This window comes from Moschus berezovskii, chromosome 16 (assembly GCF_049115385.1).
Source record: "Moschus berezovskii isolate FMDL1 chromosome 16, NW_MosBer_1.0, whole genome shotgun sequence".
NCBI classification, from domain to species: domain Eukaryota; kingdom Metazoa; phylum Chordata; class Mammalia; order Artiodactyla; family Moschidae; genus Moschus; species Moschus berezovskii.
Window position 1 is genome coordinate 84,110,955 of NC_142475.1, and position 17,127 is coordinate 84,128,081.

A 17,127-nucleotide genomic window follows, 5' to 3' on the forward strand; every position below is an offset into this window, starting at 1 on the left:
GCACAGGCTGGAATAAAGATTGCTGGGAGAAATATCAATAACCTCAGATATGCAGATGACACCACCCTTATGGTAGAAAATGAAGAGGAACTAAAAAGCCTCTTGATGAAAGTGAAAGAGGAGAGTGAAAAAGTTGGCTTACAGCTCAACATTCAGAAAACTAAGATCATGGCATATGGTCCCATCACTTCATGGGAAATAGATGGAGAAACAGTGGAAACAGTGTCAGACTTTATTTTTTTGGGCTCCAAAATCACAGTTCAGTTCAGTTCAGTTCAGTTGCTCAGTCATGTCCGACTCTCCGCGACCCCATGAATCACAGCACGCCAGGCCTCCCTGTCCATCACCAACTCCCGGAGTTCACTCAAACTCATGTTCTTAGAGTCGGTGATGCCATCCAGCCATCTCATTCTCAGTCGTCCCCCTCTCCTCCCGCCCCCAGCCTTTCCTAGCATCAGACACTTTTCCAGTGAGTCAACTCGTCGCATAAGGTGGCCAAAGTATTGCAGTTTCAGCTTTAGCATCAGTCCTTCCAATGAACACCCAGGATTGATCTCTAGAATGGACTGGTTGGATCTCCTTGCAGTACAACGGACTCTCAAGAGTCTTCTCCAACACCACAGTTCAAAAGCATCAATTCTTCGGTGATCAGCTTTCTTCACAGTCCAATTCTCACATCCATACATGACCATGGGAAAAACCATAACCTTGACTAGACGGACGTTTGCTGGCAAAGTAATGTCTCTGCTTTTTAATATACTATCAAGGTTGGTCATAACTTTCCTTCCAAGGAGTAAGCGTCTTTTAATTTCATGGCTGCAATCAGCATCTGCAGTGATTTTGGAGGCCCAAAAAAATAAAGTCTGACACTGTTTCCACTGTTTTTCCATCTATTTCCCATGAAGTGATGGGACCAGATGCCACAATCTTTGTTTTCTGAATGTTGAGCTTCAAGCCAACCTTTTCACTCTCCTCTTTCACTTTCATCAAGAGGCCTTTGAGTTCCTCTTCAATTTCTGCCATAAGGATGGTGTCATCTGCATATCTGAGGTTATTGATATTTCTCCCGGCAATCTTGATTCCAGCTTGTGCTTCTTCCAGCCCAGTGTTCCTCATGATGTACTCTGCATATAAGTTAAATAAGCAGGGTGACAATATACAGCCTTGATATACTCCTTTTCCTATTTGGAAAAGTCTGTTGTTCCATGTCCAGTTCTAACTGTTGCTTCCTGACCTGCATACAGGTTTCTCAAGAGGCAAGTCAGGTGGTCTGCTATTCCCATCTCTTTCAGAATTTTCCACAGTTTATTGTGATCCACACAGTTAAAGGCTTTGGCATAGTCAATGAAGCAGAAATAGATGTTTTTCTGGAACTCTCTTGCTTTCTCCATGATCCAGCGGATGTTGGCAATTTGATCTCTGGTTCCTCTGCCTTTTCTAAAACCTGCTTGAACATCTGGGAGTTCACGGTTCACATATTGCTGAAGCCTGGCTTGGAGAATTTTGAGCATGACTTTACTAGCATGTGAGATGAGTGCAATTGTGCGGTAGTTTGCGCTTTCTTTGGCATTGCCTTTCTTTGGGATTGGAATGAAGACTGACCTCTTCCAGTCCTGTGGCCACTGCTGAGTTTTCCAAATTTGTTGGCATATTGAGTGCAGCACTTTCACAGCATCATCTTTCAAGATTTGAACTTGCTCAACTGGAATTCCATCACCACCACTAGCTTTGTTCATAGTGATGCTTTCTAAGGCCCACTTGACTTCACATTCCAAGATGTCTGGCTCTAGATCAGTGATCACGTTATCATGACTATCTTGGTCGTGGAGATCTTTTATGTACAGTTCTTCTGTGTATTCTTGCCACCTCTTCTTAATGTCTTCTGCTTCTGTTAGGTCCATACCATTTCTGTCCTTTATCGAGCCCATCTTTGCATGAAATGTTCCCTTGGAATCTCTAATTTTCTTGAAGAGATCTCTTGTTTTTCCTATTCTGTTGTTTTCCTCTATTTCTTTGCATTGATCACTGAGGAAGTCTTTCTTATCTCTCCTTGCTATTCTTTGGAACTCTGCATTCAGATGCTTATATCTTTCCTTTTCTCCTTTGCCTTTCGCCTCTCTTCTTTTCACAGCTATTTGTAAGGCCTCCTCAGACAGCCATTTTGCTTTTTTGCATTTCTTTTCCATGGGGATGGTCTTGGTCCCTGTCTCCTGTACAATGTCACGAACCTCCGTCCAGAGTTCATCAGGCACTCTATCTATTAGATCTAGTCCCTTAAATCTATTTCTCACTTCTACACTATAATCATAAGGGATTTGATTTAGGGGTCATATCTGAATGGTCTAGTGGTTTTCCCTACTTTATTCAATTTAAGTCTGAATTTGGCAATAAGGAATTCATGATATGAGCCACAGTCAGCTCCTGGTCTTGTTTTTGGTAACTGTATAGAGCTTCTCCATCTTTGGCTGCAAAGAATATAATCAATCTGATTTCGGTGTTGACCATCTGGTGATGTCCATGTGTAGAGTCTTCTCTTGTGTTTTGGAAGAGGGTGTTTGCTATGACCAGTGCATTCTCTTGACAAAACTCTATTAGCCTTTGCCCTGCTTCATTCCGTGCTCCAAGGCCAATTTCTCTATTATTCCAGGTGTTTCTTGACTTCCTACTTTTGCATTCCAGTCCCCTATAATGAAAAGGACATCTTTTTTGGGTGTTAGTTCTAAAAGGTCTTGTAAGTCTTCATAGAACCGTTCAACTTCGGCTTCTTCAGCGTTACTGGTTGGGGCATAGGCCTGGATTACTGTAATATTGAATGGTTTGCCTTGGAAACGAACAGAAATCAATCTGTCGTTTTTGAGATTGCATCCAAGTACTGCATTTCGGACTCTTTTGTTGACCATGATGGCTATTCCATTTCTTTTAAGGGATTCCTGCCCACAGTAGTAGATATAATGGTCATCTGAGTTAAATTCACCCATTCCAGTCCATTTTAGTTCACTGATTCCTAGAATGTCTATGTTCACTCTTGCCATCTCCTGTTTGACCACTTCCAATTTGCCTTGATTCATGGACCTACCATTCCAGGTTCCTATGCAATATTGCTCTTTACAGCCTCGGACCCTGCTTCTATCACAGGTCACATCCACAACTGGGTATTGGTTTTGCTTTTGATCCATCCCTTCATTCCTTCTAGAGTTATTTCTTCACTGATCTCCAGTAGCATACTGGGCACCTACCGACCTGGGGAATTCCTCATTCAGTATCCTATCATTTTGCCCTTTGATATTCTTCATGGAGTTCTCAAGGCAAATATACTGAAGTGGTTTGCCATTCCGTTCTCCAGTGGACCACATTCGGCTGTGGTCCATGTGATCAGATCGACTAGTTTCCTGTGATTATGATTTCAGTGTGTCTGCCCTCTGATGCCCCCTTGCAATACCTACCATCTTATTTGGGTTTCTCTTACCTTGGGTGTGGGATATCTCTTCACAGCAGCTCCAAGAAATTGCAACCGCTGCACCTTACCTTGGACGAGGGGTATCTCCTCAAGGCCGCCCCCTCCGACACTGAACGTGGAGTAGCTCCTCTTGGCCCTCCTGCGCCTGCGCAGCCACCGCCTATTGGACGTGGGGTAGCTCCTCTCGGCCACTGGCCCTGGCCTCAGGCGTGGGGTAGCTCCTCAGGACCATGCCTCTTTGCATGGTCGGTTGTGCCAGGGCCGGTGTCTCTGCGTCGTCGCCGCCAGGGCTGGTGTCTCTCGCGTCTGCCAAAATCACTGCAGATGCCAATTGCAGCCATGAAATGAAAAGACGCTTGCTCCTTGGAAGAAAAGTTATGACCAACCTAGATAACATATTCAAAAGCAGAGACTACTCTGTCAACAAAGGTCCATCCAGTCAAGGCTATGGTTTTTCCAGTGGTCATGTATGGATGTGAGAGTTGGACTGTGAAGAAAACTGATGGCCGAAGAATCGATGCTTTTGAACATCGATTTGGAGGAGACTCTTGAGAGTCCCTTGGAACACCAAGGAGATCCAACCAGTCCATTGTAAAGGAGATCAGTCCTGGGTGTTCATTGGAAGGGCTGATGCTAAAGCTGAAACTCTAATACTTTGGCCTCCTCATGAGAAGGGTTGACTCATTGGCAAAGACTCTCATGCTGGGAGGGATTGGGGGCAGGAGAAGGGGACAACAGAGGATGAGATGGTTGGATGGCATCACCGACTCGATGGACATGAGGTTGGGTGAACTCCGGGAGTTGCTGGTGGAAAGGGAGGCCTGGCGTGCTGCAATTCATGGGGTCATAAAGATTTGGATACGACTGAGCAACTGAACTGAACTGAAGTACAAGTCTATGTTTGTTTGTTTGTTTGCTTGTTTTTTCCAGTAGTCATGTACATATGAGATGGTTGGACTATAAAGAAGACTGAGGGTCAAAGAATTTATTCTTTCAAATTGTAATGCTGAAGATTCTTGAGAGTCCTTGGACTGCAAGGAGATCAAACCAATTAATCGTAAAGGAAATAAACCCTGAATATTCATTGGAAGGACTGATGCTGAATCTGAAGCTCCAATACTTTGGCCACCTGATGTGAAGAGTCAACTCATTGGAAAAGACCTTGATGCTAAGAAAGTTTGAGGGCAGGTGGGAGGAGAAGGAGGCGACAGAGGATGAGATGGTTGGATGGCATCACTGACTGAATGTACATGAGTTTGAGCAAACTCTCGGAGATAATAAAGGACAGGGATGACTGGCATGCTGCTGTCCATGCGGTTGAAAAGAGGCTGACACAACTTAGTGACTGAAGAACAACAGCAAAAATGTTAAGGTGGACTTATTGTCTCACTCAACATTTCTATTTTTCAGTATTTAATCTTAAAAATATCGGATCATTCTAAATCAATCTTGAGTTAGAGAATTTATATAGGATTAGTATTTTCTAATTTGTTGTTGTTAAGTCACTATGTCATTTCCGACTGTTTTGGTTACAAGTCATGTCCATGGACTGTAGTCAGCTAGCAACTTCTGTCCATGGAATTTTCCAGACAAGAATACTGGAATTGGTTGCCATTACCTTCTCCAGTGGATCTTCCTGCCATTTCCTTCTCCTTCTGGGATCTATCCCAGGGATAGAACTTGCGTCTCCTGTATTGGCAGGTGGAATCTTTACTACTGAGCCACGAGGGAAGCATTTTACTAGTTAGAAAAAGTGACAAAATATTAAAATTGGATATATTACAGAGTATTAGAAACATATTTTTGAAATAATCTTACATGGTATATAAAATCCTGATATTGTAGTAATAGTAGTGTTAGTCGCTGGTGTCCAACTCTTTGCAACTCTATGAACTATATAGTCTGCCCATGGGATTCTCCAAGCAAGAATACTGGAATGGGTTGCTATTACCTTCTCTATGGGTTCTTCCTGACCCAGGGATTGAACCCAGGTCTTCTGCATTTCAGGCAGATTCTTTACCATCTGAGCCACCAGGGAAGTCCAGAATTCTGATGTATCATCAGGCTTTTATATTTGTGGACCCTGAATTTGGCAATTCATCCAGGAGCCATGGTTGGTGAATCCACTGATGCAGAACTTCTGAATTGGAGGGACAACTGTGCTATGCTATGCTGTTTTGTATAAGGGAATTTATCACCCCTGCATTTGGTGGGGAGGGAGCAGAGGTGTCATAGAACCATTCCCCCCTGGATATTGATGAATGACTGACTTGCTGGGGAAAAAAGGAGGGGCAGTATAAGTAGTAAATCGTCATATACTCTATGAGCATATTAAAGTACGTAAAATGTGAAGGGAAATGAATTGTCTTCAAACTTAAAGAGTAGTTACCTGTAGTGGATGATTTATATTGTATATTTTTCATATTTTTCTGTATATCAAATTTTATTATGATGCATACATATACATTTGACTCTTGAGAAATGTAGGATTAGGGACACAAACCCCACTGGTTGTAGAATTTGCCTTAACTTTGCATTAGATATGCAGTTCTTCATCTGAAGAGTCAACCAACTTTGGATAGAGCAGGACTGTAGTAGTATCTATTGAAAAGAAAATGGCATATGAGTGGATCCATGCAGTTCAAACCCGTGTTGTTCAGGTGTCAACTATATTTATATTAAAAAAAAAAATTTTCTTTTCATAAAAAATATATAAAAATTCCCTATACCTATCAAGTTTTCTAAAACTCTAAACTCATGGATTTATTTGAGTAATTTTAGTAAATAAGGTGATATTTTTAAAGTCTTATTAATTATAAATTAATAAGAAATAGATGGATTATTTAATTAATAATATTACGGAAATTAATTCGCTGTGTGGAAAAACAATAGCTTAGATTCTTGCCGCAGGTCACACAACTCATTAATGCTATATAATTTTAAAAGTTGAATTTTAATGATATATGATGTCGACAGAGGGTATTTATTGTGCTTAGGTCTACACGTAGTGAAGAATAAAGAAAACAACTTACGATTTATAACATCTAGGTGAAAAATACAGTTAGTAGATGTAAAGCAAATAATTTGAATCAGAATCCCTTCAACTAGGAAGGTCACAGGGAATAGAAGAGACAGATGTAAACAAATGATGACAATGCATCAGAAACAGTTGGGATATTTAAGAAGTTCTCTACTTTTTTTTTTTTTTTTTTGCTTTTGCTTGTTTTGTTTCAAGCAACTGAACTGGACATGCACAGTTAAGTATAACCACTTCAGTATTCTTGCTTTAGAACCCCATAAACAGTATGAAAAGGCAAACGGATAGGACACTGAAAGATGAACTCCCCAGGTTGGTAGGTGCTCAATATGCTACTGGAGATTGGTGGAAAAATAACTCCAGAAAGAATGAAGAGATGGAGCAAAAGCAGAAATAACATCCAGTTGTGGATGTAACTGGTGATGGAAGTAAAGTCTGATGCTGTAGAGAGCAATATTGCATAGGAACCTGGAATGTTAGGTTCATGAATCAAGGCAAATTGGAAGTGGTCAAACAGGAGATGGCAAGAGTGAACATCGACATTTTAGGAATCAGTGAACTAAAATGGACTGGAATGGGTAAATTTAACTTCCGTTGCGTTCGGTCGCTCAGTCGTGTCCGACTCTTTGCGACCCCATGGACTGTAGCCTACCAGGCTTCTCCGTCCATGGGATTCTCCAGGCAAGAATACTGGAGTGGGTTACCGTTTCCTTCTTCAGGGGATCTTCCCGACCCAGGGATCGAACCCGGGTCTCCCACATTGGAGGCAGACGCTTTAACCTCTGAGCCACCAGGGAAGCCCAAATTTAACTTAGATTTCCATTGTATCTACTACTGTGGGCTAGAATCGATTAGAAGAAATGGAGTATCCATCATACTCCACAAGAATCCACAATGCAGTATTTGATGCAGTCTCAAAAAACGACAGAATGATCTCTGTTCATTTCCAAGGCAAACGATTCAATATCACAATAAAAAAAAAAAACAAAAAAACAAAAACAAGTCTATGCCTCGACCAGTCATGCTGATGAAGCTGAAGTTGAATGGCTCTATGATGGCTTAAAGCTCAACATTCAGAAATCTAAGATCATGGCATCCAATCCCATCACTTCATGGCAAATAGATGGGGAAACAGTGGAAACAGTGACAGACTTTATTTTGGGGGGCTCCAAAATCACTGCAGATGGTGATTGTAACCATGAAATTAAAAGATGCTTACTCCTTGGAAGGAAAGTTGTGACCAACTTAGACAGCATTTTAAAAAGCAGAGACATTACTTTGTCAACAAAGGTCCATCTCGTCAAGGCTATGATTTTTCCAGTGGTCATGTATGGATGTGAGAGTTGCACTACAAAGAAAGTTGAGTGCTGAAGAATTGATGATTTTGAACTGTGGTGTTGGAGAAGACTCTTGAGAGTCCCTTGGACTTCTAAGAGATCCAACCAGTCCATCCTACAGGAGATTAGTCCTGCATGTTCATTTTAAGGACTGATGTTGAAACTGAAACTCCAGTACTCTGGCCACCTGATTCAAAGAGTTGACTCATTTGAAAAGACCCCAGTGCTGGGAAAGATTGAGGCAGGAGGAGAAGGGGACGACAGAGGATGAGATGGTTGGATGGCATCACTGACTCAGTGGACATGGGTTTGGGTAGAATCTGGCAGTTGGTGATGGACAGGGAGGCCTGGAGTGCTGCGGTTCATGGGATCACAGAGACTCAGACATAACTGAGTGACTGAAGTGAACTGATAAAAACCTACAAGACCTTCTAACACCCAAAAAAGATGTCCTTTTCATTATAGGAGACTGGAATGCAAAAGTAGGAAGTCAAGAGATACCTGGAGTAACAGGCAAATTTGACCTTGGAGTACAGAATGAAGCAGGGCAAAGGCTAATAGAGTTTTGCCAAGAGAACATACTGGCCATAGCAAACACCCTTTTCCAACTACAGAAGAGAAGACTCTACACTTGGATATCACCAGGTCAATACCAAAATCAGATTGATTATATTCTTTGTAGCGGAAGATGGAGAAACTCTGTACAGTCAGCAGAAACAAGACCGGTAGCTGACTGTGGCTCAGATCGTGAATTCCTTATTGTCAAATTCAGACTTAAATAGAGGAAAGTAGGGAAAACCACCAGACCATTCAGATATGACCTAAGTCAGATCCCTGACAATTATACAGCAGAAGTGACAAATAGATTCAGGGATTAGATCTGATAGACAGAGTTCCTGAAGAACTGTGGACAGAGGTTCATGACATAGTACAGGAGACAGGGATCAAGAAGATACCCAAGAAAAAACTGCAAAAAAGCAAAATGGTTGCCTGACAAAGCCTTACAAAGAGCTGAGAAAAGAAGAGAAAAAAAAGGCAAAAGAGAAAAGGAATGATATGCCCATTTGAATGCAGAGTTCCAAAGAATAGCAAGGAGCGATAAGAAAACCTTCCTCAGTGATCAGTGCAAAGAAATAGAGGAAAACATTAGAATGGGAAAGACTAGAGATCTCTTCAAGAAAATCAGAGATACCAAGGGAACATTTCATGCAAAGATGGGCTCGATAAAGGACAAAAATGGTATGGACCTAAGAGAAGCAGAAGATACTAAGAAGAGGAGGCAAGAATACACAGAAGCACCATACAAAAAAAAAAAAAAAACTCTTCATGACTCAGATAATCACGATGGCATGATCACTCACCTAGTGTCAGACATCTTGGAATGTGAAGTCAAGTGGCTCTTAGGAAGTATCACTACGAACAGAGATAATGCAGGTGACGAAATTCCAGTTGAGCCATTTCAAATCCTGAAAGATGATGTTGTGAAAGTGCTGCAGTCAATATGCCAGCAAATTTGGAAAACTCAGCAGTGTCCACAAGACTGGAAAAGGTCAGCTTTCATTCCAATCCCAATGAAAGACAATGTCAAAGAATGCTGAAACTACCTCACAATTGCACTCATCTCACATGCTAGTAAAGTAATGATCAAAATTCTCCTAGCAAGGCTCCAAATGTTTGTGAACTGTGAACTTCCAAATGTTCAACCTGGATTTAGAAAAGGCAGAAGATCGAGAGATCAAATTGCCAACATCCATCGGATCATAGAAAAAGCAACAGAGTTCTAGAAATACATCTACTTCTGTTTTACTGACTATGCCAATGCCTTTGACTGTGTGGATCACAACAAACTGTGGAAATTCTTAAAGAGGTGGGAATACCAAACCACCTGAACTGCGTCCTGAGAAATCTGTATGCAGGTCCGGAAGCATCAGTTAGAACTGGACATGTAACAACAGACTGATTCCGAAAGAGGAATTGAGCACAAGTCTGTATATTGTCACCCTGCTTATTTAACTTATATGCAGAGTACATCATGAGAAATGCCAGGCTGGAGGAAGGACAAAGTGGAATCAAGATTGTTCAGAGTAATATCAATAGCTGCAGGTATGCAGATGACACCACCCTTATGGCTGAAAGTGAAGAAGAACTAAAGAGCCTCTTGATGAAAGTGAAAGATGAGAGTGAAAAAGTTGGCTTAAAACTGACCCAGAGGGATGATATAGGGAAGGAGGTGAGAGGGGGGTTCAATATGGGGAACACATGTACACCCGGGGCGGATTCATGTCAATGTATGGCAAAACCAATACAATATTTTAAAGTAATTAGCCTCCATTTAAAATAAATAAATTAAAAAAACCTGAACATTCAGAAAACAAATATCATGGCATCTGGTCCAATCACTTCATGCAAATAGATGGGGAAAAAATGGAAACAGTGAGAGACTTTTCTGGGGCTCCAAAATCACTGCAGATGGTGACTGCAGCCAAGAAATTAAAAGACCCTTGCTCCTTGGAAGAAGAGCTATTATCAACCTAGATAGCCTATTAAAAAGCAGAGACATTACTTTGCCAACAAAGGTCCTTCTAGTCAAAGCTTTGGTTTTTCCCGTAGTCATGTATGGATGTGAGAGTTGGAGTATAAAGAAAGCTGAGAGCTGGAGAATTGATGCTTTTGAACTGTGGTGTTGGAGAAGACTCTTGAGAATCCCTTGGGCAGCAAGGAGATTCCATCAGTCTATCCTAAATTAAATCAGTCCTGAATATTCATTGGAAGGACCAATGGTGAAGCTGAAACTCCATTACTTTGGCCACTTGATTCTAAGATCTGACTCACTAGAAAAGACCCTGATGCTGGGAAAAATTGAAGGCAGGAGGAGAAGGGACCAACAGACTATCAGGTGGTTGGATGGCATTTCTGACTCGATGGACATGAGTTTGAGTAAGCTCCAGGAGTTGGTGATGGATATGGGAAGCCTGGCATCCTGCAGTCCATGGGGCTTCAAAGAGTTGGACATGACTGAGTGACCTAACTGATTTGAATGAAGGATTAGTGATTTCATGATGGCATCATTATAGTTTATTTTTTCTTATTTTTTAAAATTATTTTAATTGAAGGCTAATTCACAACATTCTAGTTTAAAATAAGACCTATTGTTACCTTTGTCTTTACAGGCTATTTTTTTCCTAATTGAAGTTTTCTAATCACAGTTGCACCCTAGAGGGTCAGTGAAACTGGTGCAGTCATGTCTCGGGAATATTAGGAATTAACTCCCCAAGGAATAGAGAGTGCACTTTATAAAGGCCTACTTCACACATTCAGGTACTCTGGGTATTCCAACTTTCAGGGGAAGATTTCTTCTACAGCCAAGTAGGTTAAGAGGTATTGTTGGTCATTTCCATAACCCTCCTTTTCCAAGCCTCTACACTTTTCACAATTTAAAGGGAAGTAGATGACCCTGTCTAACTCTGCTCCAACTGGATGAAGCTGACATGTATACACAGTAATGAAATACCTTTCTTAGCCCACCCCACATAAAATATCTTCTTTGACTCCTGTCCAAGACTTGGGTTTCCTTTAGAAGAAAACACTTTGTTTATGAAACTGTGGAAGCCAATTCCTAAGGAAGAAATATAAGAAAATAAGCCTGATTTCAATGTATGCTCAAAGAAAAGTAACTCTGAATCAAAATTTCCGCTAATTACCTCTAAAATATCCAAATTGATATTTATCTTGGAAGACCAAAATGAGACTCAGTTCAGTTCAATTCAGTCACTCAGTCATGTCCAACTCTTTGTAACCCCATGAGCTGTAGCATGCCAGGCCTCCCTGTCCATCATCAACTCCTGGAGCCCACCCAAACTCATGTCTATTGAGTCAGTGATGCCATCCAACCATCTCATCTTCTGTTGTCCCCTTTTCCTCCTGCCCTCAATCTTACCCAGCATCAGGGTCTTTATAAATGAGTCAACTCTTGGCATCAGGTGGCAAAAGTACTGGAGTTTCAGCTTCAGCATCAGTCCTTCCAATGAACACCCAGGACTGATCTCTTTTAGGATGGACTGGCTGGATCTCCTTGCAGTCCAAGGGACTCTCAAGAGTCTTCTCCAACACCACAGTTCAAAAGCATCTAGAGTTATTATATTACCATCATGGAAATGGGCAAATGATGTTCAGATCAATATTTTATCATTTTTTTCCATTCTTTTGCCAGAATGGTGAGCTGTAGTGCCAGTATCTCTTCTAAGATGTCTGTTCAGGAAGATAGTTCAGTTCAGTTCAGACGCTCAGTCGTGTCCGACTCTTTGCGACCCCTTGAATCACAGCACGTCAGGCCTCCCTGTCCATCACCAACTCCCGGAGTTCACTCAAACTCATGTCCATCGAGCTGGTGATGCCATCCAGCCATCTCATTCTCTGTCGTCCCCGTCTCCTCCCGCCCCCAATCCCTCCCAGCATCAAAGTCTTTTCCAGTGAGTCAACTCTTCTTATGAGGTGGCCAAGTATTGGAGTTTCAGTTTTAGCATCAGTCCTTCCAGTGAACACCCAGGATTGATCTCCTCTAGAATGGACTGGTTGGATCTCCTTACAGTCCAAGGGACTCTCAAGAGTCTTCTCCAGCACCACAGTTCAGGAAGATAAGTCAGTTGAAATACACCTTTCACAAGCTGGGTTTTGCTTCCAGCAAGAGGAAAACGAATGGGGGAAAACAGTTTTCACATCACATTTTATGTATGTACTTATGTGTAAGTGTGCGTGTGTTTGTATATATTCATATATATGTATAGATGTATGTGGTGGCGGTTTAGTCGCTAAGTCGTTTCCGACTTTTGCGATCCCATGGATGGTAGCCCGCCAGGCTTCTTTGTCCGTGGGATTCTCCAGGCAAGAATACTGGAGTGGGTTGGCATTTCCTTTTCCAGGGGATCTTCCCAGGTCAGGAATTGAACCTGGGTCTCCTGCATTGCAGGCAGATGATTTACCATATATGTATGCATGTATGTATATATGTATGTGTGTGTGTGTGTGTGTGTGTGTGTGTGTGTGTGTATATGGGCTTCTCCAGTATTTCAGGGGTAAAGAATCTGCCTGCAGTGCAGGAGCCAAAGGAGATGCAGGTTCGATTCCTGGGTTGGGAAGATACCCTTGAGGTGGGCACAGAAACTCAATGAAGTTTTCTTGCCTGGAGAATCCTGTGGACAGAGGACCCTTGCAGACTACAATCCATAGTGTTACAAAGAGTCAGACACAACTGAAGTGACTTAACACACACACGTATATATACATAGGTGGACGTGTAATTTTTTTTTTTTTCTGGAAAACACATTAGTCATCACATTAAGCTGAGTTAATAGAAAGAGGAGGAAAACTAAAAGGACACATTTTCTGACTACTCACAGTAACTTGTTAAAAAACAGCAACCAGAAGAAATGAAGCTTCCTTTTGGGTAAAATGTTTAGGGGAAAAGTAATGGGTTACTCTTTCTATTTTGCACACTTCATTTTAATTTGTTATGGTGGAATTTTTTATTTATTTATTTTTTTACTTTACTCCTGGAATTAAAATTAGCTAGTTTTCTTTCTTAGCCTAAGAAGTGGAAAGAGGAGTAGAACTCTCAAAAACCACATCATCCAAGTTGAACATCATGATAGGAGTACCACTTCCGTATAGTTACTATTTCTCTTGTCAAAGAGATGGCTACCTTTTAAAAGCAGGAGTTCATGCTATTGTTACATTAAAAATTTACCATATAATTTAGAAAGCATTCCTGATTATAAGTGTTGAAAATAATTAATGTAAAACTATTTGTTGATGTTCACTCACTCAGTCGTGTCTGGGTCTTTGTGACCCTATGGGCTGCAGCGTGCCAGCCTTCCCTGTCCTTCACTGCCCCCTGGAGATTGCTTAATCTCCTGTCCATCGAGTAAATGATTATAAAGAACTATACTTTTTAACATATGTGTATTCTAACTCTAACTACAAGTGTACTTTTTCACTTTTAGAAAGTAGTATTTAAAAATGAATAAATTACATATGAATCCAAAATGTGCCGAATTCACAAATAGAAATGTTTAATTGCCTTCACTTTTCTATCCATTGAATATCCTGTTTAGCTTTTACTATATTTAGCATAATGTAGATTTGTTAAAATAAATGCCTATTAAAACAGATAAAATGTTACATATTAAAGTTTTACTCCACTGAGAAATAAATGTGGGAGCAGGATATTTAAAAATATCTTTATTCTCTCTATTAATCAGTATAACTAAAATAATCTAAACCTGAAATATTACATATATTGCTGAAGCCTGGCTTGGAGAATTTTGAGCATGACTTCACTAGTGTGTGAGATGAGTGCAATTATGCAGTAGTTTGAGCATTCTTTGGCATTGCCTTTCTTTGGGATTGGAATGAAGATTGACATTTTCCAGTCCTGTGGCCACTGCTGAGTTTTCCAAATTTGCTGGCATATTGACTGCAGCACTTTCACAACATCATCTTTCAGGATTTGAAATAGCTCAACTGGAATTCCATCACCTCCACTAGCTTTGTTCGTAGTGATGCTCTCTAAGGCCCACTTGACTTCACATTCCAAGATGTCTGGCTCTAGGTCAGTGATCACGTTATCGTGACTATCTTGGTCATGAAGATCTTTTTTGTACAGTTCTTCTGTGTATTCTTGCCACCTCTTCTTAATATCTTCTGCTTTTGTTAGGTCCATACCATTTCTGTCCTTTATCGAGCCCATCTTTGCATGAAATGTTCCCTTGGAGTCTCTAATTTTCTTGAAGAGATCTCTTGTTTTTCCTGTTCTGTTATTTTCCTCTATTTCTTTGCATTGATCTCTGAGGAAGGTTTTCTTATCTCTCCTTGCTATTCTTTGGAACTCTGCATTCAGATGCTTATATCTTTCCTTTTCTCCTTTGCCTTTCGCCTCTCTTCTTTTACAGCTATTTGTAAGGCCTCCTCAGACAGCCATTTTGCTTTTTTGCATTTCTTTTCCATGGGGATGGTCTTGGTCCCTGTCTCCTGTACAATGTCATGAACCTCCGTCCAGAGTTCATCAGGCACTCTATCAATCAGATCTAGTTCCTTAAATCTATTTCCCACTTCCACTGTATAATCATAAGGGATTTGACTTAGGTCATATCTGAATGGTCTAGTGGTTTTCCCTACTTTCTTCAATTTCAGTCTGAATTTAGACTCTGATGCTGGGAAGGATTGGGGGTGGGAGGAGAAGGGGACGACAGAGAATGAGATGGCTGGTGGCATCACCGACTCGATGGACATGAGTTTGAGTGAACTCCGGGAGTTGGTGATGGACAGGGAGGCCTGGCGTGCTGTTATTCTTGGGGTCGCAAAGAGTCAGATATGACTGAGTATGAACTGAACTGAAAATATTACATATCTTTATAAACATTATTTTTATTAAACCTCAATTTTTGGCTTCAGAAAATTATAAATAGTCAAACATGAGAGTTTGAGAGGGGATATATTTCTTTTTTCTGATATTCTGCTTCAATGAGCAACGATTTCTCAAGTTAAAACATGCAAGTTTTGGCATCTGATGACAGTTCCTTACTCCTGATATCTTATCTGTCTTTAACTTGTCTCTTTTCGGCAGTTCAGAGACTAGAACAATGACTGCAGGGAATATTACCAGGGTGATGGAATTCATTCTTTCGGGTTTTTCAGTCCAGAGAGAGATGGAAATCCTTCTCTTTCTTCTCATTTTAGTGGTATATTCTCTAACTTTGATGGGAAACATTGGCATGATTTCCTTAATCTGGTTGGATCCTCACCTTCACACACCCATGTACTTTTTTCTCAGTAATTTGGTCTTTTTAGACTTTGGTTACTCCTCATCAATAGCCCTAAAGTTCCTGGAGACCCTCCTGACAAAGCACAGGTCCATATCTCTCTATTCATGTGCTCACAGCTGGGCCTTTTCCTGAACTTCTTGATTTTGGAGATGGTCCTTCTTGCAGTAATGGCTTATGACCACTATGTAGCCATCTGCAATCCTCTTCTCTACATGGTGATCATGTCCTGAAAGGTGTACATGCAACTGGTAGCAAGCCCTTACTTATACAGCTTTTCTGTTGCTTTCCTCCACACAGTTGTTACTTTTCATTTGATCTACTCTGGCCCCAGTGTTATTAATCACTTCTGTTGTGATGATGTCCCTCTGATGGCCCTTGCCTGTTCAGACACCAGCCTCAAAGAGATCTTGATTTTTATCTTTGCTGAATTCAGCATGATCAGCTCTTTGACCATGGTCCTTATTTCTTACACACTGTGGCTGCCATCCTGAGAATCCAATCTGCAGAAGGGAGGCGCAAAGCATTCTCATCCTGTGGTTCTCATCTGACTGCTGTCACTATATTCTACGGGACTCTGATCTTCACGTATCTGCAGCCCAAATCAAACCATTCCTTTGACACAGACAAAATGGCCTCTGTCTTCTACACAATAGTTATTCCTATGTTGAATCCCATGATCCACAGCCTGAGAAACCAAGAGGTAAAAAATGCCTTGAGGAAAGCCTTTGAAAAATGTTATTTCCTGTCTCTGATAAACATTAAAATGTAGCTTATAACACTGACTGTCTTGGAACTATGCCACATGCAGATATGTTGTTTTTATTATCTTTGATAGGTTAATTTTATTTTCACCATTTTTATATGAGCAAAATAACTTTGCACATGTGTTCCATTTTTTATATAATTTATAAATAAGATGAAAGTTTATTATCTTTGATAGGTTAATTTTATTTTCACCATTTTTATATGAGCAAAATGACTTTGCACATGTGTTCTTTTTTGATATAATTTGTAAATAAGATGAAAGGTTTAAAAGATTATAATGCACATTTTTAACAAATTGCTACTATTTGCATATGTGACAATTGACAGTTTTGACCTGGATGTGAGGTGAAATTTGCTCAGTCGTGTCCGACTCGTTGCAACCCCATAGACTATACAGTCCATGGAATTCTCTAGGCCAGAATACTGGAGTGGGTAGCCTTTCCCTTCTCCAGGGGATCTTCCCAACCCAGAGATCGAACCCAGGTCTCCCGCATTGCAGGCGGACTCTTTACCAGCTTAGTCACCAGGGATAGCTTCTACTTAACTGATAATAAGATTTAGCCACTGCTTTCAAAAATGTTTCTATTTTATACATTGTGGAGACAGAAAAAGGGAAGTGATAAAGTACGTTTCTTGTCCATCCCCACGTCATTCCATGTAGTAGCCGTTCCTCAGCTGTACCCTGTCTGCTAAAACTCATTCCTCTCTGCT

General features: G+C 40.8%; 1 pseudogene; it reads left to right on the forward strand.

Moving 5' to 3' along the window:
- Positions 1–15,468: 15,468 nt before the first annotated feature.
- Positions 15,469–16,420, forward strand: LOC129560040 (olfactory receptor 8U3-like; annotated as a pseudogene).
- Positions 16,421–17,127: the final 707 nt, after the last annotated feature.